Source organism: Limanda limanda, chromosome 18 (assembly GCF_963576545.1).
Source record: "Limanda limanda chromosome 18, fLimLim1.1, whole genome shotgun sequence".
NCBI lineage: Eukaryota > Metazoa > Chordata > Actinopteri > Pleuronectiformes > Pleuronectidae > Limanda > Limanda limanda.
The window spans coordinates 15,397,326-15,424,262 of NC_083653.1; positions in this window are offsets into that span (position 1 = coordinate 15,397,326).

A 26,937-nucleotide genomic window follows, 5' to 3' on the forward strand; every position below is an offset into this window, starting at 1 on the left:
TTTGCAGTTATGCATTAAGCCGGGCTCTTGAAATAAAGGTTTGCTCTTCATCGTCCCTCTGTCAGTTTTATAATAAAGACAGGAAGCCGAGACAGTAGTCTCACCTCTCGATATGCAGGTTACACATTGGGTGCACATGTTGGACTATTAACAGGATCCTCATGCAGTAATATTTATGGGACACATGTCAAAAAGATTCGGTGGGGGTTCAGCAGAGGTGACCCCACACTTGTAAACGTGCATTCCTGTCCCATGTGTTCTTCTTCAACTCTGCCCCCAAAGCTTCTACCAAAAAATCCAAAGCAAACCACTCAGGAAAATCAAATCAACTCTCAAGCCACATGCTGACTACTGAACCCATCTCCGCCATGCAAGAGTTCTGGCTCTGTATCAGTTTGAATCATTCCATACTAACATGCCTAACAAACCAATCGCAGCGTGTGCGTGCAGATGGACACGGATTTCTCGAATGACAAATGTAGCGACGCCAGCGAGCTAGTTCTGGCAGGCAACTCGAGCTGCGCTGAGCCAATCATGTGACATACATCATGTGACATACCTCACTCTCCACAACCATCTATATTACACACCGGCCCTTATCAGGTGGTCTATTTAACCAGCCAGACATTTCCCATCAACCCCTCTTGCTCGCACTGCTGCTGCAGTATTGCCACCAGTTGCTTCAGCCCCTCCACCACCCCAGCATCCAACTGTAGGCTCCAACTGGGGAGGGGGGGTTACAAGTATTTGCTCATCACTCCCATCACTCCTGTGTAATCATAGGGGGAGTGATTAAGTTGGAGCCTAGATGCCAAACACTTAACTTGTTGTAATTCTGCAAGAAATGTTCGAAGCTGAGTTGTGTGACTGAACTCCTACTGCATTGAAGCAGTTGAAACATTGTAAGATGAGACAAATGTGTCAGCAAAGCTTGTAACTGATTTTCCATGTTGCGTTCTACACTCGTACCCGAGGGCGAGGCCAATGCTGGTTGTTTTCTTCCGAAAGAGGGTCATGTGATAGGAGCCCGACGAATCAGCGAAGGCTACGTCATGATCAAGCAGACCCAATCAGGAAGTGGCTCTCTAAAACGCAGCCTTGCGGTTTTCAAACTGAATAGGGGTCGGCAGTGTTTCTAGACTTATCCATTTGAGCAACTCTAAAAGGGAAGTCGTGTACTCATGCGTATCTGTAGCAGATTTGATGCTTTTGCAAACTAAAACGTAGTCGTATGGATGAAGCTTCAGCTCGAGATCCCGCTGCTGATTAAAAATGATCAAAATTCATCTCAGCCGGTCTTCCGCTTCTAAGTTGTAAACAGAAAAATGAGAAGCGCTGCTTGTAAAATCATTCTCCAGACTGAAGCCAGATTTGTTTTGATAAAAATAAAAAAAGGACCCTATAGTGTGAAGAACCTGAGCAGAATGCAGTATGCAGTGAGAGCCTGGGCTCGGCATGCTGTCTGAAGTGTACCTCAGATATCAGTGAAAAGGTGTTCTTGGCTTTGGAGAGCAGTTGAAAAGGAGGCGCGAGTCTATATGTACCAACCTTCTTGTGCTAGACCAGGTGATGAAAGACCAACAGGTGTCGGTGAATACTATAAAAACACTGTCTTTCAGTGCAGTCGTCCCACAGGTGTTACTTCAGAGACGCCACCTACAGAGTTCACTTATTGTATTGATTTGAGTCGGCTGACAACACGCTGGAGTTTCAAAGCGTCCCGCGTGCATTCGCTCGAGTCTGTCACGAAACCTTTTCTCTGCCATTTTATCTCAACGTGTCACTGACGCGCTGCTCTGCAGTTTTTTGGCAGTAAAAGTGGTCTGTGTGTCTACCTTTTGTCAAACTTACAACCACCCACTGAGATCAGATTAAAGAAGACGTGTCAAACACAACATCAGGAGTCGTGCTGCACGCCTGGAGCAAAGCATGCTGGGAGGGAGCGACGCATACGGCGCGCACGCCACTCTACGACAGCTGAGTGAGCCGCTGATTTAAGTTGCTGCGATACCTCCTGTAATCACTGCAAATCTGATTTGGATGTATGGTTGGTGGGGCACTTTCTTTTTTAACTGAGCCACTGTAATGTGTTTTTATGAGATTTTCCATAATCTTGTTTTCTCTGGGATTGTTGCTGCACATATGTCGTTCTCTATTTTCTCTCCACGTCTCGTTTGGCTGTGAGTCGCAGTAGAAACTTGATCAGGAACTCATATCGCTCCATGTCCGACTTTTTCTCCTTCAAACTTTTCCAGCAGTATTTGTATCCATGTGTTAATTTTTTAGAGTGGTGCTCTGGTAAAATACAAAAATTACTACATTTAGCTACTTAATTTCCAAGCACTATCAAGCATGTAGCATTGACGTGTGCATTTTGCATTAATGTTATGTATATAAACATCTTAGGGGGTTGTGTCTAGGTAAATAAACAAACAAGTGGTGAAATCAACTAAGAAATAGATATGTTGAGCTTAATCCCTTACTTTTGAATTCATTTTTCCTTTTCCAAAAAACATATTCCCTACTGATCTGATGCTAGCATTTAAAAGATAACATCTCTTATAAATAATTTCACCAGCTTTATGCTACTAACCCTTTACCCCCAAACTTTACTTTCAAATTCTCCTGGAGTAAATTAATTTTAATGTCCAGCCTCCATCCTCACAGGAAGAAAAGTTTGAAAAGTTTGCCTTGCTTTACCCCAAATATGATCATTTTCTTCTTCCCCATGGCAAAAAACATGGATCAACTTTTTGGAGTAAGAAGTTACACTTGCCTATCATCTCTTGGGAATGAAGTTTTTTTTTTCTGGCATGCCTGGAGTGATTTCTGCACATCCAAGCACAGAGCTGACAGGGTCACCAACCTATGAGCTTCCTCTCTACACCGCAGCCTTGCCGGCCGCGCTGTCTTTATTTCGTCTGCCCCTCTCTTTACCTTTAAAAAAATTCTTTCTTTACCAATTCTGCCACTTCTTGGCTGAGAGGTCCTCTTGTTTTGGTTGTGAAGAATCAATAACCATTACAGCAGAGAGACAGTGGAGGAGAAGAAGACGAGAGCGAAGCGTGCTAGAAAAGAGAGGGAGACGAGCTTCTATCCATGTCAGTCTGACCCTGCCTGACGGCTGTCATCTCCCTTAATTGCTTTGCTAATATCATCCCCACTCAGCCTGGAACTAGGTCAGCAAGGCCCCTCTGCTGGAGCTTACTTCAGGCCGTCCTTCTCCATGATCTCTCCCTCCCTCTGACTTTTATTTTGTGTTTCCCCTCCAGGCTCATCTCAATTAGAGTTAAAACATACAGTTGGAATATGAGAAAGAGACATTGTTTTCCGAGGTGACCCTGGGTTTGGGGGGGTTTACATTAATCCAATCAGAAACATTCCTTTTTCTCCCAGCAGTGGATAATCATTTATGCACAATGCTCTATTCTGGGATGGGAAATAGGCTTGCCGGAATTAACCTTTATATTTCCCTCAGGTGATGCAAGATCTGCTTCTTCTTTGTCTACCATCTCTCTGCTGCTGTTAGCACCGTCAGGTCAGACTACAAAGCTTCTCAGTGACAGACGAGATTAACATCGAAAACTTTAGCAAATAACTAATTTGCTGTTAGTTTCTCTTATTCTGTATCAAATGATAGATGAATCAATTCCTTTGATGTGTTTTGCTTACCATGCAGCGGTTTCATGAGAACATGGCTCAACCTGAGAGTGGACTCTAAATTGAATGCACTCGACACAGTAGGAATTCACTCTTACGGCTGTTGTTTCGCCGGGTAGAATTGCATTTGAGAAAATCAAGGGGCTGCTATCAATAACTTTTATCCATAACCGTTTATTTGGAGGCAATTAAAATAGATTGCCTGTTTCACGGCTGAGGACAGGCTGGGTGATATGTCCCAAATTTAAAACAAGCAGCATCCATATTCCGCCAATGTTGTTATTTTTCCGAGGAAATTAAAAAACGGAAACCATTTGACCACATTGAAGACTTCAATCACCGTCGAGTCATTACTTCTCAAATGGAACCTGACAGGTCAGAGCTTTGAAAAACGATGAGGTGTGTATTATTGGTGTCGATTGTGAATTTCCATGGATCAAATCTCTTTTTACTCATCAACTAGTATGAGGCAGCTTAATGAAGTCAGGAACTGTTATTGCTGCCAACGCACCATGGTGTTCCGTCTCGAATCAGTGGACGCTTCGGTTATTTTTACTATCAAGCTGGTTTGCATAACAAAACATTCTCCGAGATGAAACTTTCTTTATTTTCTTTTGCTCTCCAGCGTGTAGTTGGCAAGCTGTTCCCTGGCTAAAGGAAACAGGCACAGTGGAGGCTGTGTTTCAGCGGAAGAGGGAGAATATGATGTGAGTGTTGGGGATGGAGCACGGAGCAGCTGCTTTCTGCCGCAGGGGGAAATGGCATTACTCCCAATGTGCTTTTATGAGTCCGCCATATATCCGTGGATTATTTTTTCCGCGGTTGTCCAGCAAAGCTTGTATTTCTGCATACCTGTCTGACCTTTACAGAAAATAGTCTAATAGTACTAAATCTTTAAGCTTTAGCAGCAGTAGTACTGGTGTCTTGAAGAGCCAGGAACAGATTCTAAAAATACCGCCCCATTCCCTGAAATATTCAACATGCAAATACGATTATAAGAATAGAACTGTCTATTGGAAATGTATCACATTCAAACTCACCGATAATGTGAAAGTGTTGGTTGTTCTCTGTGTGTCTCTATTCTTAATTTAGTTGTACTAGTGCAGTGTCGGTTCTAAACCTGTCTGGTAAGAATATCATGTTCTCTTGTTTTTTGTTGATGCTCCGGAGCTATTTCAGAATTATACCCTGTTATTAGTGAGTCCTCAAACAGTTCCACAATATCACTGTTTATTGTTTGTGTGCTGGAAGTTGTGTGCAGGGCTTTTTTATAAACATTCTTTGGTGCAGAGGGAAGTTTGTGTTCATCCTACTTGGGTTATCTGCATTGTAGGTTTTATCGTCAATGTTTCCGGTAAAATTAAACTTCACAGACAAACTTAAATTAGTAGGAAGATGTTGTCTATTACAGGAATATTCTAGGGGATCTGTTATGTTTCAGTAGACCCTCCCCCCCATTTGTCCAGTGTGGCTTGTATTCCTGCATAATAGTTTGACCATTAGATATTGTTCTAATAGCACTAAACCTTTTAATATTTAATATCACAGCAGTAGTCTTGGTGTCTTGAATAGACAGGAACAGAAAGACGACAATAAAATATTGTCGTCTATTCTGAAATACTCAACAAACAAATCAATAATGGTTATGCTAAGGAAAAAGCAACACTTTCACATCGTTGGAAAGCTCCGGCCTCATGTCTGCAGCTCCTCTGTTGTTTACATCCACAGTCGTGGCTACAGGCAGCCATTTTAAACAAGGTAGTAAAGCACGGATGAGGGACAAGGGGCTAGTAATTGTGTCAGCGTCAGGGCTCTGAGCCAAGAACTGTCAAGTCCTCATACTCTCCCCCCGCCCCTCTCCGCGCTCCTGGTTTAATGGAGCATGTGAGGGCCAAGGTGTGCTCGGCTGGCCCCGGCCTGGGCCCCTTTTCAAACGGCCTGCCGTCTCTCTCTGATGGGCACAGTGGAACAATAAGCCTAAGGTGGAGCAGCTGGAGAAAACGTTAGCGTAAGAACCCCTTCCTGGAGGTTACCATTCTCGCCTCAGTGCCCTCCGTTTGCTCCCCACAATAAGACACCTCTCTTCCTGACCTATAACAACAGCAATAACCCCACTTTGCGCCTGCAGTTGTTTTTGTTGCAGTGTAAATGGGCGACCGATGCCGCGGCGTAGCCCCCACAGCTCCAGGTGCAAATGAGCATTTGGAAACTACAGGGAACAGTCCGCTGACCCTTCCCCCATGAGAGTCGAGGCAAAGGTGTTATTCTTTTTACATCTCAATCCTCTGGTGGGCTGTAATCTTGTGTGTACTGGCCCACAGTTGCAGATTCCACACGGCGTCCAGAAGAAGCTTCCCATCGGGGTGAAGAGTGAAAGTCCAGCTGTCGCCCAAACTGTTTGGTTTGGAGGATCTCAGGAGCTGAATAGAAGCGGATCCTCTGGGTAAAGCACACGGCTTGGTGGTTGGGATCTGCTCTCGGTGGGAATAATGCCCAGACTTGACATATCTGAGGTGTCACTGCTCCTTCCACATCCAGGCGTGGTACTAATGAGCTCTCTCACACGGACACATCTCTGATTCAGTTTCTCCACTGGCTTTGCGCCTCCTTATTCTTCCTTTCACTGAATGTCATTGTTGCTCACTGCACACCCCACTGCCCTCGTAATATGAGGATATTGACCTAATTATAATCACTTTATTGGAATGCATATTCAAATAAATTGAACCGCGATACCACTTTAACCAATTAAAAGCTTTAAGTGATTCATTCAGCGGCAGTAGTTCAGAAGAATGTCAGAGACTTCTAACCACACTGGCCCACTTTATTTGCTGCCGTTTGCATGTTCTCCTTATGAGCTTTAAAAGCTGCATGTCAGCTTCTAGGCTGATTTAATAATATACTGTAAAAAAATCTATTAAATGTTATTGAATATAGCTGTTTTAAAACATTTTATGAGGCTAGATCAGGTTTCAAGTCCTTGAGGTACAATCCTTGAGGAGAAAAGATGCAGATGCTTCAGGTCTTAAATTTGTTTATTACCAACACTAGTTTATGATCATCCATCCATTTATCATCTATACAGCTTATCCTGTGAGGGACGCAGGGTAAGTAGGAGATAATCACGGCTGACAGTGGGTGAGAGGCGTCGTCAGACCATCATTCACGGTCACTTACATTTTAAAGTCCCCAATTAACCTAAACCCAAAGCATGTTTTTGGATTGTGGGACGTACCCGGACATAAATTCACTCAGACACATGGAGAACATGCAAACCCCTCACAGAAAGACCCTGGCTGAGCCGGGACTCGAACCAGGAACCTTCTTGCTGTAAGACAAAATTCTTTATCATTAGTACTGTGCTGCCAGTTTATGATCAAACAATCAATCAAAAATTAATGACATTTCCATCAGCTTAAGCTGCTAATAACCAGATGTTAGAACCCTAATTAACCGCTGAATTAGGCAGTGCAATTAAACAATTAAAATGCTATCTTATTTATTTTATTAGTTTAAAAAAACTTGAGACTTGAATGTTTTTTAGTTTTTCTGTAGGTGGTCAGACGTAAATTTTTTTTTGCCTTACACTATAATAAAGATCAAGTGTCAGGTCTAAATTCTGGCCCTAGTCCACCGTTCTGGCAGTGAGCAAAATAATCTTCAGCAGGAAAAATTAACAGTAATGAATCTTTGTTGAGACGTCTGCCTGAGACCCAGATGACTGCAGACAGCGGAAAGTCCAGGAAATTGTGCAGGTGCTTCCAACACATTGTTTCATCTCTGTCTGCTCTGTGCCCAACCCAGCACAGAGGCCCGGCTCGGCTCGGCCCGGCCCGTCTGTGTTCTTGTGTTGATTAACCACAGCTTGTCTGGTGGTGGTCCTCTCTCGGCGGAGCACCATCTGCACCTCGTCGCCTCACTGTGCATTGTACCGCTGATCCCGTTCCTGTGCTGAAGCCAAAACAATCAGATAGAAAGACGTTTACACTCCGAGGTTCAATCTGCGAGTCAAATCCCCCCCCTTTGCTACCCTGCATCCCGGTAAACTGATTTGGAAGATGAGCTTGTTGACTGGCGTCTACGCGAGGCCACAGCCTCACGGGGGAAATAAACAGTGGTATCTCCACGTGTCTGCGATGACAAGGCTGTATTAGGGTTGTTTCCATTGCTCTTCAAACGGCTTCATTATTTTTTCCCAGCCCGAATTGGTCTGTGGTGTGAGGTATAAGCAATATATGTATTTGCAACAAACTGCCAGTTATCACATTTGACATCGCCAATTGACTCCCATCAGCTTGCATATAGAGGCAGCCTCGCCTGAGACGCGGGAGTGAAAGAGGCACAAAATGTGTTCGCACAAAAACCTCCATCCCAGCAGCGCTTTAAAAAAAAGATTTTCTGCTTATTTAGGCAATTCTGTTGTACCACGTCAAACTCGGAGCCTTATTGTGCCGGAACCGTGCACGAGAAACAATTATACTTCTTCAATGAATCATTTTTTATATGAGACCTGTGAGGACAGATAAAATGTAATAGTTTATTTGAATTCAGTCCTCTCTAGGGCTGGCAGATAAAACATAATTTCATCAATAGCAATGAAACTAATATATATCGATATAATGTTTATGCATTTTATAAGCACAGTTAGGAGGTATAGCACATAATTGATCTACGTCAGATTTTTGTCGTGCTTTAGATTTTATGCTTATAAAAAAGCAGTCTTTAAACTTAAAATAAATATTAATGTCAATTGTATGGTAATAATGTTCGATATCGACTGATAATATAATTTTTTATCTCTATATAACTTTGGGCTAATCAATAAGCCCTATATAGTCCTGTGCAGGCTCCCGTGTGAAAGACATGGATTTAAGAGTGTCAGGCACTCCAGTTTGAGTTGAATATTTGATGATGATGATGTTGTTTTAGTGTGTAGATGATGATTAAAACTGGATCTCTTGTGTTTACCTGTAATGGTGAGCCAGAATCGTTCATGTGTTTCTATCAATTTTTAAGAGAAAGTGATTTAGTTTGTAGTTAAATGTAATGAGATAAAGAGCAGTGTTGCCACAGGGACAGCACCGTCCAGTTTGAGGCATCGATTGTACAGATGCCCATGAAATTTGATGTTCATGCAAATTGTCCGTAGGGTCTTAACAAGTCTGTAAAAATTTTAGGCCTTAATAGTTTCAGTATAACTTACTAGGTCTGTGTTAAGGCAGGTCTTTACTATGTTTAAGAGATGCTGTGCACTTAAATATGTTTTTTAGCTGTAAATTAAATAACTATACACATGAATGATAATGTCATTTTAATTTGTTTTGTACTTTATGACCGAATACCTGCAAAGATAATCACATTCCCATCGGTCTCTGCAGCACTTTGCATTCCGATCAGTACACTGCAGCCTCACAGAGCTGCAGGGCTGTGTGTCTTTTCTACCTTATTAGTAATAATTGAAATATAGGCCGTCAGCGATGTTTCCTGTGGTTCAGATCTTTGGCTTCTTTCTCTGCATCATTTACTAAAACATTGGCCTCCTTCCCTTGAACACAACTGGCCTTTAGACGGAGTTCAGCATTTAGAGAGGACCCAGTGTCTCAGCATTCAAACTCTCACTCCTAATCCACATTATCTCTCTCTGATCACACAAGCGAGTTAAATAAATCAGGTTTTTGAATAAATCTTTCAAGTTTCACCTTGCATCCTTTCCGATTCGATTCTCTGTGCTTGTTAAATATTATAACAAAAGTCCATGGATTCGGTGACCCCTCACTTTTTTTAAGGCCGCTGTCAATTGAGACCCAGACAGAGAAGTTGAGTGAACGTGATATTTAATAAATGACGAACAGGACAGTCCTTTTTTCCCCCAAAGTCCTCGGGTCATGTTAAATAGATGGGTCTCAAATTATATTTTATGATTGGGCTAATTGAAGTAGCCAGTCATTTTTTATGTCTGTGTCGGGGGGGCCTTTACTGCCTCCTGCGAGGGAAGGACGAGCAGCTTCCTTCATCACTCAAGTCCTCGGCATAATCTCATTTCCTGGCTTTGACCAGTCGGACAACCTTAAGTTTCAGGTCTCGCAGGCAGTTTTCAATAAGGAAGGGGCGGAGACTGAGGATATTACATTCCTGTGTCTGATTAACCTGAAGGTTGAATCAAAAGCCATTTATTCCTAAAGGCTCAGGTATAGCTCATTCTTACATTCTTTATGGATTTGAAATTAATCCTAGAATAGAATATTAAAGAGTGGATAATGAGGGAAAATAAACAAGTCAGGAACTCGAGCTGTTTAATAACCAATTATTGTTTCTGCTAAAATGCGTTTTGTTTACCAGGTAATTAATTACCAGCATCGCATTATAGCTTGTCCTGACAATAACAGCCCGTAGCCTGGTCCGTTTCCCGCTCTGAGCACCTGTGTTGCTTTGGTTCCCCCATGGTTGTGATTTGTTATGAGATTCACTAGACAATTTCCAGTTTATTACTGCTGTGTCCAGGCAGTCCCTGATAAGATTAACCAATGTCTATGAATCATTGCTGGAGAGTATTTGAGGCGCCCGGTCAGCGGCTGAGTGTGTGTATCCAGGATTGTTCACCAGAGCAGCACAGTGTGCCCCATGCGATGTGAACAACACTTTACAGAAAGTGCCCCTGACCACTGACCCAGGTCTGCTGTGATGACGTTGCATTTCTTCTCCGGTGTTGCCAGACGCTTTGGATTGAGCGCCTGGGTGCGATGATTCCCGATCTGTGGAGAAGGCCGTGATGCGCCTGTGGGGAAAACTACTCTGCGGCCCCAAACCCAATTTCAACTGAAAGATTGAGGAGGCTAACGTGCTCCGGGGCAAGGCGCTGAACTCCCTTTTCTTTCTCTCGTCTTGTCTCCTAATCGCATCGGGCTTTTAATTCTTTCATGAACTCGTCTCAGACCTTTTTGAACCTTTCATGGAGAGTGGGGGAGATAAGAGGGCCGTGATTGCTGCTCCACTCCCGCAGAATCTCTCTTGGCAGCGTGTTGCATTTTAAGAGGAGACTTCTGTTTTACCATAACACTTCTTTATGGTAGCCGTGTGGAAGGAGGTGTTGACTTTGACTGATGGCTCACCCTTCTAACACTCACACAGACACAACCAGTGTACGTGTGCATCCACACACACACACACACACACACACACACACACACACACACACACACACACACACACACACACACACACACACACACACACACACACACACACACACACAAACAGTTGATGAATTATGTATCGTGCACTGGAAACAAAGTAATCGATATAAAATGTCGAGCTTCAGTATTGACCATAAATGTGGTACACGTTTAGAATGAGGGGGAAAAAAATCCCATTGCACAGAGGTGTGTGTGTTGCTAATGTCTAAATGTGTAACGCACAAACATGTCACTTCTGCATTTGAATAGGGTTGAATACAGAAACTGTTTCCTCCATGGCCGTCACCTACAGGCCTGAAAACACAACGCAGATTTCATTGCCTCATTTCGTTGCCTTGACCTCTTTACTCACGTCTAAACATATACTTCACCGCACTTGTCTAGTGAACATTACATTTAACTCTGGTGGCAACGCTCTACTTGGCACTGCCAGCACATTAGGTTAGCCTCCGGTTAGTTAGCGTCTCCAACTCGAGTAAACGCGACAGCGAAACGCCAAAACAAAAGCCTGACTGTATTTCGCACGAAAGGATTCTGACACCGGGACGTGCAGCAACTGTTGGGAAATAACTCCTGTGTGACAAACCTAATGAGTCACCAGGTGACGCATGGATGTGTTTGAATATATCATGTTTGACTGCTCGACCCATATGCCGAGCACATTAGCCCGGCCCCGGCGGTGGGGGAGGCAATTGAAAACCAGGATTTTACTCTATTAAGCACTGAAACTGTTATTTAGTTTATGTTAAATTCCAACTTCTAATTTGCAATAAAAAAGCTGTTAATTTCTTGCTTTTACCTTTAGGCACGGTAACGTTTTAAAAAGTATTGATTTAGCACCAGAATTGTATAAAATCCAAACCATAACCCAACCCCACATTTGAATACCCTCAGGTAGCACACGTGCACGGGTCTGATCATCCTCAAGCCCCCGTGAGGTGCTTTAATCCTACATTGTATGGACGAATTGATGGATATAAGATGTTGTGTGTCCGTGTTTACATCATGCTGCGCTTGTCTCCTGTCAACTCAGCTCTATAGGCCTAATCCTGACAGATGAAAGTGGTGTTCATGCAGTGTGTGCGTGTGTGTGTGTGGGTGTGTGGGCTGTTGCCTGTGATACAGATAAACTGTCGGAGATCAATAGGCTATGTGCGCAACTCTTGCATGTGCACGCCCCCCCGCCCTCTGCCGTCAAAAGGTCAGCCGCAGCACGGTCTCTTAACCCCTCGTTGTTTAGGGTGTGTCATGTCCGGCTCTAATGATCTGCATCTGCCCGGGAACCTCACCCCACCACCCCCCCCGAGCAGCAACAGCTCTGCCAATACTCCTCTTTGATTGGCTCGGAGATTTCTTGGAAGATGGATGGTTCCAACGTCCTTGACTGGTTTGCAATATGTGCCACCACCATACCCCCTCCCCACATCCTGCCTTTTTGAATCGCTGCTCTCCATTTGATGGCAGGCAATTACAGGAGATTGTTTCTCTTTTGTTGTACTCGCTGGCCGACACGGCGGCCCCCCCCCTTTTCATCTCAGAAAGTAATGTCCTGTTTTGGCTACTTGACAGACGCACAAAGCTCGGGAAGACGAGCACGATTTGACTGGGCAAGCGTAGAGATTGACGGCTGATTTATGAGGCAAACGCCGCGGCGGTTTGTTGAAATTAGTTTTCTTTTGCTGTGTATAATCTTCGGACGTTGTGAGAGAATAATTATTGTTTATATTGATGGCTGGGTGTCCTGCGTTCAACACAAATAGCCATCATGCCTTGCCTGTGATTTAGCTCTTCTGGTTGCAGGGTTGTCACGAGGAATACATATTTTCGGAGCCAGAGGAAACAGAGCCGCTGCTCTTGTTTTCAGCTGCTGCTCTGTTGTAGTTTCTTTGCCGTGTGAAGGTATTATCGGTGCAGCTCTGAACAGATACCCAGAATAGTTCAGCCAATTACGCAGGTTATTCAGATTTGATGCGAACCTTAATTAAAAAGAACTTTAATCTCTCTCTGAATTTTTTTTTTTGTTAAATCAGTCTTGCAAACAAACAATGAGAACTTTAACCTGGAGCTTGCTTTCTCTGTGAGGTTAAAGATATATTCCCTGATGAAATAAGCTTAAAATTTGTGTTTCGTCCTATTAAATCAACGAGAGTAACAGTTGAATGCAAGATATGGATGGCTGAGGGAGAGTGACCTTGGCGCTTTAACATTCATATCTAAAGATGTGGGAAGAAATCCACATCAGCTCGCAGCTCTCGGCAGCAGCGTCCCCCCCCGATGACTGCGCTGCAAACAATGAGCTTCACTCACACTGGGGAGTGTGTTAGAGAGATGTGCTTCAGCTTCTTTTGTTTTTGTTCCACTCGCTCTTTTTCTTTTTTTTTTCGGTCCTGTGTGCATTCCGGGGCCTTCGAGGCTACCCCAGCCGAAGGGGTCGCTCGTTAAAAATGGCCGCCTCCCTTCCCAGACAGGAGCGGCACCTGTAATGTTTGTTTGTTTACAGAAATCACGTTTTAGAATCCTGCAGTAATATTGTTTTTGCTGAGTACTGAAGGGGAAAACAAAAATCAATATCAAAGCTGCTCGTTCAGTTGAAAAAAAAGCGCTCTATGTGGTGGAGGAGAGGTCCCTAAAAGATCCTGCAGTAATCGAGAAGAATACACCCACCAATCCCCTCTCAGTCTCTCTTGTTTTAGTGATATTTGTTTGGCTCACAGCGACGGTGCTTGTGTTTGATTTTCAAAAGGCACAGATTCGGGATGTTAACGGTGGGAATGCAGACATCGATGTTAGACCTCGGTGTTAGAGTCAACAGTCTCTGTGGCATTCAGCGGTCGGAAAATGGCGTTTGTGACATTCGCTGAGTGAAAGTAATATATTCCCCTCGCTTGGCTCATCTCGCCCTCACCAGAGCAGACAGCTGCTCTAAAGGCACGAGTGTTCTCACACTGTCAACAACTTGCTGTAGAAAATGTGCACGTTTTTATCGCCCTAGAATGTTGCGAGAAGCCGATGATATAAGGTTGATGCTTTTTTGTAGATCTGGTGCTATATGTGACATGTGTGTGTCTGTGTGTGTGTGAATATATTTATATATATATGTGCATCAATATCATGTTAGTGCACACAAAGTATATTCACACTATCACATTTAGGTTATCCTTTGTTTTGTCGTGATTATCACGCTGCACCACAGTAAACCTGCTTTACCCTCAACAGAATACTGGTGGAGCCGTGGCAGGAGGCTATTACTTTCTGACACATTGCCTCGCATGTGTCATTTACCATTTCATTCAAATGATGGACAGGATTGCGTTACCGCATTCAGCTTGCCACAAAGAGCATTCTGTAATATCTTTCTGCTCCTCACGCTGTATTAGATGACAAAATGGCAACTGCTGTCATTCTTGCCGCGCTCATGTGAAAGCCCGATGCCAGGATTTGTATTTACTGTCATTGCGCAGCGTGCGCCGCCTCCCACAACCGTGGGAGAGGAATTCAGCTGCTCACCTTCAGCCCCAGAGATGTGCTGGATTCCCACTGCTGCAGCAGCGAAGCTTTCACGTCCACGGAAACATGCACTTAAATCACCCTACCAGTGTTTTTCCATGTTTTACACAATTAAATTGAAATGACTGCTTCCCCCAATTCCCTTCCAACAGAGCAACTGGTTTCTGCTCGTTTCAGTTTTGAAAATCTACTCACAGAAAGTTGGATCGAAATCAGTAATCCATCACAGTGAACATTTCATCGCCTCTAGTTTTCGTCAAAGTTACAACTCCACTCACTCTGCCCTACTCCTTCATTTATTACCACCTCTCAGCGATGCCTCAGGACTCCGATCCATTCATGGCTTTTCCTGCTTGGTTCCATTTTATCATCAGGCTCAAATCTGAGAACTTTCTCACTGCAGGGTGGTTTTATCCAATCCTGTGAGCTTCAAGCTGCAGCTCCTCTCACATATTTACATCTCAGCCAAATACTGGACGCCATGCTCTTCATCGCCCATTCATGCTCAGGGTCTTCTCAGATCTGAAATCTCATGTGTTTAACACAATATTTTATCGATATACGAAAAACTTACTGAATTCACACGATAGTTTTCAATGTGTAACTCCTCCTGAGGTGGATTTTCAAACTACAGAACTCATGAATGCAGGATTTTATCACCCAAGTGTTAATGTTGTGTCCTTGACCACACTTCAACAAGGAGAGTTTTCAAAATTACCCTTACTCTCAGCTGCATTTTTACACAACAATAGCAGAGCCAGAGCACAAAAAGAAAAAAAGAAAGAAAAGAAGAAAGAAAGCAAAAGGATTTTTCTTGTCAAGGGTGACCTATCCAAAGTCAAGTTCTGCATCCCCCAACTACATTTGTGAGGTAAGCTGAAATAACAAGTAACAGTAATAGAAACACAAATCCAACAAACAAATATATTTTAATTGGGAAAGCACTCAAGCTACTCAACTTACTTATTTGACCTACAAATGTATGACAAGTAGGTTTACAAATCCAAGGTATATGCTGTGGTGTTTTGTGCAAGCATGAATTAAAAAAACAATAAATCCAAATTTAAATAAGAAACAAATTAAAAACTGACAATATAAAAGATCCAATCACTCAGAGCACGTTAAGAGGTGGCCTGGGACACATTGTGGTTTACATTCATTTATGCTACAGTTTCTTTCCATCCATGCTGGATGGACCCAGGATGCAGAGGTTATAAATAAAAGGTAATAATATAACAAAAGTCTTTTAACAAGACACAAACAAAACACTAACATGGAACACTGGAGGGAAACAGGAACACGAGGATCATAATCCTAGTGACAAGGCGCACGGAAAACACAAAGGATCCAGGACGTGAAAGCTGGGCGAGACAGCACACAAGACAAACCATAAATGACGACATGTAGACACAAGTACAACCCGACAACGGACAAAGGGGAACACAGAGGCAATTAGACACAGGTGAAGCACATAAGGGATGGCCAAGACAATCACCGACAGGAAGTGAAGACAGAGACAACACACAAGGAACACGAGACTTCAAAATAAAACAGGAAACAGAAAACCTAGAGACTGAAATAACAAACTAAAATGACATCATACATGCAAGAGGACAGGTGCATTTTCAATATGAACCGAAATAATTGTAAATAATGTTTCCCATAAAAATATTTAATTCTAGACGTTGCCAAATATTGTTATGCTGCCTTATTTCAAAATGGGTAAAATCTTAATTCATCGTAGAGCTGTGAGCAGGGCATGGATTCTCTCTGCACCTCATTGGAGACAAACCCGTCCGTCAGAATCAGACTGGCTAAAAACAACAGCGCATCTGGTCTTTACAAAGAGTAATGGCGTATGTGTTTATTTGCATATAGAGCAGGAAAGGGAGATCCGATCACAAGGGGCCACTCGAGACGCACGTGGAGACGCATTCTAATGCCACGTGAGAACCGTCCAACCTGAGCTGTCCACTCGCAATCGGGTCCCCAAAGAGCCGGAGCCTGGTTCAGTTGACGCTACATTCAGGGAATAGGAAACGCAGAGAGGAGGGAACATAGATGGGACCTTCAGGTGATGTTGAGAGATGATTCAGTGCCTCAGGGCTAATGAGAGAGATAATACCGACTCCTCTCCGCTGCCAAGTACGACTGCCGCGGATGATTCAATGCTGCTCCTGAAGGACATCGGCGTGCCCTGTGATGTCCAACATCTCCTCACCCGTCCTCCTGCCTTATCACCCGCTAATTAGCAAACTCCCACATTTAATCAGCTGATAAGACGAGACCTGGAATACAAAAAGATAGACTTCAGAGAAGATAAAGAGAGGAATTTCTCTACTGTTGCCGGATCCTTTGTGCTACTGTAGGCATGTGATTGACTTGGCAGAGGCTACCTCAGGGCTTGCCAGGTTACTATATTGGTACAGATTGACAGAGAGTGAGTATGAGTAAGAAACAGTGAAACTAGTAGATCCCCATTGCACCCAGAGAGAGAGAGAGAGAGAGAGCAAGCTATTGTATTTACAAGCCGTTTGTTTATGTGCTCTCCTCTCCCTCTCCATGCCGCTCCTCCACCGGAGGATTGAGAAGGTGTGTAGCGAGGTGTCCGCGGAGGGTTCTCAACACCGCCGCACATTTTACCGCTTGTAAAGCAATCATTTCCATCCCCACTTCCCCCTCTGTATACCCCCTTCGGCTTCCGGGACCGCTGAGTCAGCTCACCCTCGTATGGAGAGTGGCTCCGTCAACTGAGACGTTATTGATTTGCCCCTGTTTGTAAGGGCGAAATGTTCCCAAACCTTGCAGGCCAATTTTGCTGCACTGCACAGCCAGGAACACTGTTTGGCACTGGATTGAGAGGGGGGAGGGAAACTGAACATTTCTACCTTAGCAAGGGTTACACACACACACACACACACAGAAGCAGTGACACATGCCTTTAGAAACATCATTAAGCCTTACATTCCTGTAGATAGGGAGGAGAGCATGAACACCAACATAATTATACACATGGATACAGAGGCAAATCCTGACAACATTACATAGGGTTGACATGCAGCATGACACACACACACACACGCACACACACTCACGCAAGCACACTGTAATCCATTATTTCAGCGTTGCTATAAACATAGAAAATGAATATATCTTATTTCTTATTTATTACTTATTTGTGGATATTGCCCTCAGGGATCAAGTTGAGCCGTGGAGCTGATGAATATGTATTTTAATGAGTGCCAGCCAGCGAGTGCAAAAATGAATGATCCCCCCCCCCCCTAATTATTATAATGGCTCCTTGCGCCTGATTTACTAAAAGAAAAACCAGCTTATTTAATTCTGCACCATATTCAGTGTCATCGTCCTTCACATTTCATCTAGAACTAAAGTTTTTTTGCTTCAATTTCACAAGCTCCGAATCCTCGTCTAGATATATAATTTATTTATTAGCAAGTATATGTGTTTCTGATGATTAATGAATGAGAACAGGTTTACTGTTGGGTCAGCAAAATCATATCCTGTGTGGATATGATTGAATAGTTCCAGTGATCTGCCACCAAATGTTGGTTTTCCCCCAAAGGCTGGCTAAAACATGCCTGCTGTGGTGTCCTGGTGACATGTGACATTTATTACCAGTATCTTTTACAGTGGAATATGTTATGGAGAGTTAAAGTTGGTTAGATAGATGTGATATGACAAGCTCCAGTTGTATTAAATTGAGCCCGTAACAAGATATGCTCTTGTTCACTCGATAATGCACCATCACAGTCGGGGCCATCTTTGCCAAGTTCTGCCCTCCAGTCTTTTCAGAGTTTATTAAGAGAGGCCATAGGGGGGGGGCATTTTGAGATGAGGCCTCGCTGTTTCATGGACGAGTGATGCAAGTACTGGCATTTTCAAGTATTATTGAGGTTGGCTAGAAAGTGAATCACACAAAAAAGACAACTTAAAAGCTCTCGTGAAAAGTGTCAAGAAAGAATAGGACGTCTAGAATGTTTTGCACATTGATGAATTGCAGAAGAATAACAAATAAATTATTCAAATCTCTACCTTGGTGAAACGGGGGGGGGGGGTTCTCTTTGTTCTACTCCCTGGTATTGATTTCTCCCAGTGGCAACGAGTGGGATGCCTGAAGGTTAGACACACACACACACACACACACACACACACACACACACACACACACACACACACACACACACACACACACACACACACGCACTATATGTAGATAAATGACTCCTGAGCTCTAAGAGTTTGATCCAAATGAAGCAATGATGTAGCTCACTGGCCCGGGCCCACATTGAAGGAAAGAGTGTTCGGGTGAAGGTGTGATTTGACTGAGTCGCTGTGTGTGTGTGTGTGTGTGTGTGTGTGTGTGTACTCGTACATCGATCATTCATAGGATCAGTTTGAGTTATAGAGCTTGCGGAATGAGGACGTTTAGGGGAAAGTGAGAGCGGTCCACACAACTCTTAAGGAGTGTTTGAGGCTTAAAGTTTTAGAGTTCAGGTAAGGATTATGTTTTTAGGGGTGGGGTAAGGGTTGTGGTTTGGCGTTAACCTCGCGGATTAAAGCGTGGCAGAGTATTTAAGTATGGCCAATGAAACTTGGCAAACACAGGGCATTAAAAAGACAGCCTCAAATTAAGGACTTATCTTCTGCAGACGAGGTAAATAAAGCCCTCGGCCACTGAGGAAATAAAGCAGCTGGGAGGACTTGGCCGTTTGACCTGCACTTATGGAAAGATCTGCTACTGGACAGCTATTTTCCGAAGCCCCATCTCTGGGGTATTATCTGCTCATCAAATAATTAGGATGAAAACGAAGTACAGTGTTGCCTTTGCATCCCTGTGAGCTTGCAGAAGGATATAATTGGAGCGGATGTACCTGCCCCAAGAGCATCTCAATGGTTTGAGGATATCATGATGTTCTAAAAACTGGAGAAAACAAGAGCAACCTGAGAGTGTGGTCCATAATATTTTACTCTGTTAGGGCCACTGTAATGATCCGATAATTTGCTGCTTGGTTGGTTTGTTTGTTTGCCTGCAGGATAAGATTATGCCCTCCGTAAAACGTGGTGTATGGATTGGACACGGGCCGAGAAAAAACCCGTTAGATGGTGCAGGTGTACACAAGTATTCTTAAACAAAAAGGAAATTGACTCCTTTCCCATTTCCAGTCGAGAAGCTTGCCTTTCTGTTTTCTTATCCCCAGTGCATCATGTCATGTGACCCAGGTGTCACGTTTTCCTTTGCTGCAAATCAGCTCCATATAGTCGCTATTTGCCCTGGGAGTGAGTGCATATTGTATCTATTCCCATTGCAAACAAAGGTATTAGAGGGTATTTGTGTTTTTTTTGGAATCAGTTGAAAAGGGGCTTATGAGTGTTTGCAATTTGTTACGGCTTGATTGAATGTAAGGGGACTATAGGGCCTTAGCGGCGGTATGTGCTCTACTGGGTCCCATTGTAGTCACATACTTAATTTGTAGACACTACAGGACAAATGAAGAACTCACCACTCGTCTACACTCATCTCAAATCATTTATAGTGCAGCTCTTTTATATGTAGTTCCACTTTAGTTGAGTATTGACTTAACCTCTGTCTGAAAAAGAAAGTGTCTCTCTTGGATACATAGACGTTTTATGTCCAAACAAGCGTGTGTCCATAATTTAATTTAATTTTATCAGTTAAATGAATATTTACGTTTAACAAAAAGGAAACCTTGAAGATGGTGCTGCATACTTTAATATATAAATCAGTAATTACCTTTAGGAGAACATTTTTCTTTATCAAAAGAGATGTTGAAAGTATCCTGAAAAGAGAGAACTATTTCTAACCTTGGTTATGTTTGTATTTTTCTCAAAATTCTCCACCTCTGCATTTAGTATTTGTCAAAAGTCGCCTGCCCTGGTATTGACCCTCATCATCTATTCTTTTAAAAACAGTTTCCTTTATCGTCTCTTCTTGTCTTTCTTGCCACTGTTCTTTGTCTGTCGTACAATCAGTGTGTTGGTGTTTTCCAAAGGAAGAGCTTACTTGCATAAAAAAGTCAAGGAGATTTTGACATTTGCAAAATTCATGAAGTGGCAGTGTGTTGTTATTAGCATGTCTGTATGTGTCTAACACTGGAGTTTCCCCCACCAAGAAAAATCTTCACTGTCAAGAATTTGTTTCTTGTGCGTCCTCTGTGTGAATGTGTGAGTCCCAAGAGTGACTGATGATATCTCACTAGACCAATGACTGTCTGCCTGTGGCTTCTGCATTTCCACACACAGGTACCCACGCACACACACACACAACCCTGGTGTCTCTCTATCCTGTGTTCCCATCTCCTGTGACTCTGTCGAGCTGGTACTGCATGAGTGACAGCTCTTGGTTTCTCTGGGTATCCGTGGTTACAGCCCAGAGGCCTGTGCCGGGGGAGCTCAGACCTGTCAGCACTCTCTGAATCCTGAAACCGGAGATGGATGGCCGGGAGCTACCTCTGCCCTGAGCTCTGTGCTCTGTGCGACTCTCCTGCTCCTCTTCGCTCTTTATCCCAGACCCTCCTCCTAAACAGGACCCACTGCTGGCAGCTTGTGGCAGCGGGAAATGGAGCCAAATATTTCTTGTTACACCTGTTTCTCTTTAGGGCAGGAGAGGAAAGAAACGAGGAACAAAATTACACTAATTTGAACACAAAAGGTACAGTCGCACTTTTCTTTCAGGACTAAGGCTTCTTGAATTATTACAACCGACTTGTAATTATAGTTGTCAAGCACGAAGCAGAAATCTAGTCGCTGGGTTTTTGTCTGTTAATCTTGAATCTGGAGCTAACTACCTGGATCGGTGGCCCCAAACGGGATCACGCACTTACAGCAGATCAGGTGTCTGTCCGCGTGCACTGCCCCGCCGCTTCTGCTTCGACTGAGACATGTTTGACATCGCCAACGCCGGTGTAGCCTGTCGCTCCAGCATCTGAGGCCCCACAGCCGATGGTTCCAAGACAGAAAAAGAGAAGGGTGATGAAGGCAAGCAGACACGAAAGCGCGAGTGTGTGGGGCTTGTTTTGGACAGCCGGGGGCTCAGAGAGTTAAGGGCGGTAGGACTGCTGCCTGTGTGTGTGTGTGCTTCAGTGCGTGTGTGTGATCTCTCAACCAGCTAATGAGAATATTTAACATTTGCTGAGTCCACAGTGTGTTGGAAGTCATTCATTACTTCACCGGTTCAGTTCTCTCTATATGTTGAGTGTGCAAGATGCCTTGCCCTGGGGCTCGAGGGCCGTGCTCTAGAAGGTGCATTCATTGCACAGTAACACACCAGGGTAATAGAAAATACTTAATTGATCATCCGGGATCTGCAGAATGGAGGACATTGGGATATCTGAGGGCCTTTCACACTGAAGCTAGTTTTAATAATCAATTTTATCCTTTGGCAAATAATCAAGCAGAAACATATGCTACCATGCACACAACAATTACATTTAGCAGGGATGAAGTTGATCATTTTTACCATTTTAATCTAGCATGTTGGCATAATATCAGATGAGAAGTCACCCAAACAGAGTAACTGATGTTAATCCTGATGGTGTCTGTCTACAAAATCCCATTAAGTCAACCAATAGTTGTTTAAGTAATTCAGTCTGGACTAAAGTGGAAGATTAGCCATTATTTCCATGTCCTGTGGGTAAAAAAAATGATCAATAGAATGACTGATAAATAAAACAATCTGTATATTTTCTGACCTGATTAATAACATAAAGCCATTGATAAAACCCAGTTCAACAAAATATGTTTTTTAAGAACCATCGGTGGATCTTCAATATTTCTCCAAATATGGTTAAAGTTCCACTTCCATGTGTTGGAAGCACAGAGGCTCGAGTTAACTTGATACATTACGTGCTATTTTTATGTGTGACAGAAAAAGCTGAACTCTTCCCATCCCTTCTTTGTGGAGGAAAAATGCTCCATTTCATCACTTGCTATAGAATGCGAGCTTTCCATTGTAAACTTGAAAAAAATAAGCAATATGGGCGGAAACCAAACATTAAGGATCAGATCTCCGTCTCATTGGCTTCCACGGCCGAGGACTGCAAAACTGCTGTGCCACTGTAACAGACCAAACAGGCACCCACACACACACACACACACACACACACACACACACACACACACACACACACACACACACACACACACACACACACACACACACACACACACACACACACAGAGACGCATATCAGCCTTATTGCCCGATAAGAGCTCGGAGGCTGTTTCCACTTTTATGTGCTTTGTCTGATGACCTTCTTATAACCAGCTTACATCCACTCAGACAAAAACATGTCCACAAATAAGACTAGACAGTAAGTGTAACACACCAAATAATTCGGTAGAGCTCATCCTGTGTTTCTGTGACGTGTCAAACTGCTCAGTGACCGTGATGTGACCTTGCTCCATGCAGACAAGCCGGCAGGGTTAAAGTAAGGTGAGTGCACTTGTGTGTATGTGCTCATTTTTTCTCTCCTTTTTTTTTACCACGGTGTGTGCTGATGCTCATGTGGCGACGATGAGCTTCTCCCGTAACTGAGCGGCAGCCTTGCACTCTACCTGACCCCTGTGGTGATGAGCACTAAGGCAGCCCGGCCCAGCCCAGCCGGGCACGGCATGGCTCAGCACAGGGGACCCATGATTATTTAATGACCGATTTCAGAGCACGGGCCTGGAAACACGCCTGCTACTTGCTGGTGTGTGTGTGTGTGTGTGTTCTCTTCAGCCACAGAGAATGAACCCATACCCCTGTAAAGTAACGTGGATGAAGGTTGACAGAGACAACACGGGCAAGTCAGCATTTTACTGTCGGAGTATGATATGTGATGAATTTTTCGGAACTGACAGATATGGGAGGTCCCATGACTTTTTTTCTGTTGCTCTGTGTCGATTTAGCCTTTTTTCATTTTTTGGCTGATGTTGAATTTCGGTTTTGAAACAAAACCAACTCCCGGTGACCCCCTCCCTTCTCCATTTTTAATGGGACATAACGGCAAAGAATTCATTACTCATTCATCACTAACAGCATTTCTATTTATGAAGCAGCTTGTTTATCAGGGCAGGTTGTCTGATGTAATCCTAGAAGTGGGAACAGTAAGAAAGGTGCCACTTATCTTCATTATGCAGCTAAAATGGCCATCATGGATTTAAATGTGGTTGTTTTGTTTTGTGGTAAAATGTTAAAATCCAGTCTGCAGTTGTTTTGTATGACATAATTAAATAAGCTGTTCTGAGCGCTCTACACTGTAAAATTGTTAGTGAAAATGACTGCTACATGCTCCAGAGTCAGAGTCTTATCACGTGACAAGGATGATGAGGATTTGGGGTCAAAGGACAGTAAAAACATTACGGATGTTTTCACTATCCACCATCTCACTGACAGGTTGGTTAAATTGTTTTGGACAGCGACCGCAGGAAAAACAGTGTTTCATATCTTTTATGTTATTATGAGAGGTATAAAATCGGGATTGGGATCTTTATGTGTTGCTATGTCATTATGTATATGTAAATGAGACTGTGATGGGCCACCACAATCTCATTAGTTAATGGGAAACACTGTGCACGACATCAAGTGCACCACAAGAGGGAAGCTGGCCGCAGCGAAATCAAACATTTAAGATCTCAGCGAGCGTTCTGCAGATCCTGAGCCGACACGTGGTCTCTTTCAAAACGTCCGGGGTAATCGGTAACATCGGTGTTGTCACGAGTTTATTATCCGTTGGGAACCTTTCCACAACGTGGCATCCCTACGAGTAACAAACCATGACTTCGAAATGAAAGAGCAATCTCCTTGTTATTATAATATTTTCTATCTTTCAAACATATTTCCAGTGTTCTCCGTCTGTTAAATCCATGACCAGTATTGACAGTGCGTTTGCAGAGAGTAAACAGTAATCGCAGTTGGCACAGTCGTGGGACAAGTGTTTCCGTGCTTCGGGCTGACTCATCCTACTTTGTGACTGCTAAAGCACAGCATTTTCACATGGCCCCATCGTAGCTCTGTCTTCGAGAAGCATTTAATGTGGGTGGCTACACACTTTCTCTCACCTGCGCCGGCAGCAATCTTTTCTACGTGACTGAGGAAATCAGGGAGGAGAGAGGGAATGTGTACAAGTAAATAAAATGGATAAGGAAGTGGTGAATAAGACGGATTTGATTAATGAATGGCATCATTATTTTGTTAGTGAAAAAGATCAGCAAAGATTACACTGTCCCCCAAAAGGAGCTCATTTTGAATTAGATATATTTTAGTTGCCGATTTTCACATTTGCTATTTAACTTGCACTTTAAATGATGATTCCAGTCTCATCTGTTAATACCTCTCATTTCTCTAACTGTAATCAGGACAGCCTCTACATGCCTGCATCACAAGCAGAGAGATTTTATAATTACTTAAGCAATTTCCTCAAGCTAATTTACTCCCATTCACTTTGGCACAGAAACATCAAAAGTGAACACTACGTTTTGCAATGTATCATTCATTTCTCGTAAAAGTTTCACAATTCCAAAGCGATTTTAATCTCCATTCTGTATCCATTTGCACAAATTAATGTTTATAAGACTTTAAGACCCAGCTGCCAACATGCACCAACCATCAAAGCCAAAAAAGACGAACCAAAGGAAGGAGCACTCGTTCACTTGTTTCTGTAAAATTAAAACCAAATGATGCTTAATTGCAAATTACTTTAGGGACCGTCTTTCTCGCCAGTAGTACATTTTAATATTAACGTAGCATGTGTTTCCAGTTATCTTTAGAAACTACATGATTTGGAACAGCATAGTATGATAAATGACAGTATAACGCAGTAAGGACATTTTGAAAGTCAGTTATTTCCATATAGATTTAGATAAAATAGCAACAACATGGAGAGAACTTCTACCTCCTGCGGCAGTTATAAAACCTTGCTTTTATGAGCAGCTTTTATTCTTCAGGATTGAAATTACAGAAATAACTGACATTAGCACCTTAACAAAAAGTTCGCTTTCTGATGAGTTATTCAGCCACAGCAAACTTTACATGCACTTATGTTGATCCTCTCAGATTTGGAAGGTGCAGGCCTGTGTTGTGGCTCCTTCAGCTCCCCTGTGTGCATGGCCAACTTTCCCCGGAGCCAATCTGCGCAAAACTGACAAGTCATTGTCTTTCCCTAAGTCACAGTAATTCATCAGCACTTGAGGCGGCTTTGGCTGATTGCATTTTCGACAGAGCAATCTCCACTGTGTCATAGAGAATTTGGCTTTTATGGCTGGGCGGAACTTTGATGCCAAATACAGGGGACAGTGGAGGCGAACACGGGGAGTTCACCACGCTGGGTCTGATTGCAAATTGAAAATCCTTTGTGTATCTGCTCCTGTGCTTGGCTTGTGTACTTCAGAGTGTGAGTGTGTGTGTGTGTGTGTGTGTGTGTGTGTGTGTGTGAATGAGAGAGTCAGTGTTTGCACCTCTTGAGATATGATGGAGTTTTTCCATCTGCTGCTCCCTCAAGCCTTATTTCTTTCATCTCCAGAGATATTCATAAACCATAACAAAAATAATGGACACTGTGAACTACCTCTCATCAGACTACCTTTTTGTATCCGTGGAAAACACACAAAAAGAAGCTCTCTCCTTCATCCTTCATTTGCCATTTCTATGGCCACAAAGCAGCCACAATAGTCGCTGTCCAGCCATAGAGAAGCCACAGTTTTAATTTACACCAGAATCCCTTTGAGGCTCAAGGAAAAAAATGGCTCAATTTCCTAGTATTTAATTTTTTTTTTGCTTATGCTTGTAATTTGCGTGGGGGAATATTGAGCGCGCAAACTAATGGGTAAGATGTGCAGCCTTTTAAATGTCACTATGTTGTAGGGGCTCAACTCAGCCAGGGGAAATGTGCGTTTCCCAAAAATATACGCTGGAGATCCAGGCTGTAACTGCAAAAAGCTGATGGGTGCAGTATTCAGGGGTAACGTCAGTCCCGGGGACGAATATTTATCTGTCAAATGAGAAATGGCCACAGGAAGTTTTTAAAAAACGTAATAACCTATGGATACTCAATCTATGAGTTTAACCTAAGTCCCACTGTGCATTCCCCCCCCATCAGGTTTGCACCACTTTAGATTACAAGAAAAACCTTTTCTATTCAAGTGAACTTAAACGAATGTCATCTAATCAAAACTAACAACAGGTTATGGGATCTCAAACCTGAACGTTTTTTGTCACTTCTGTTCAAATCTAGAATTGTCAGTTTATGACCGACAGCTCTGCTCCATGGTTGATTAAATCGAATATCCCCCACTAACTGCTCATGCCGCCCGCAGTTATTCTCTCTTACTTCTTTTACAGCAAGATTTCTCGTCTAACGGCCCCATGGATTATATAATATTAGCGGGTTTTACTCTGCGTATTGTAAATCTCCCGCTTATTGCTTCTGTGCAATGACTAATAACCCCCTGCAGTGTGCGCGTTTTTTCATTTGCAGTGATTCTGCAATCTTAAAGGCAGTTTGGACAAACTAGATAATGTAATATCTAATTTCGTCTCCGCTGCTCAGGCGTCTGC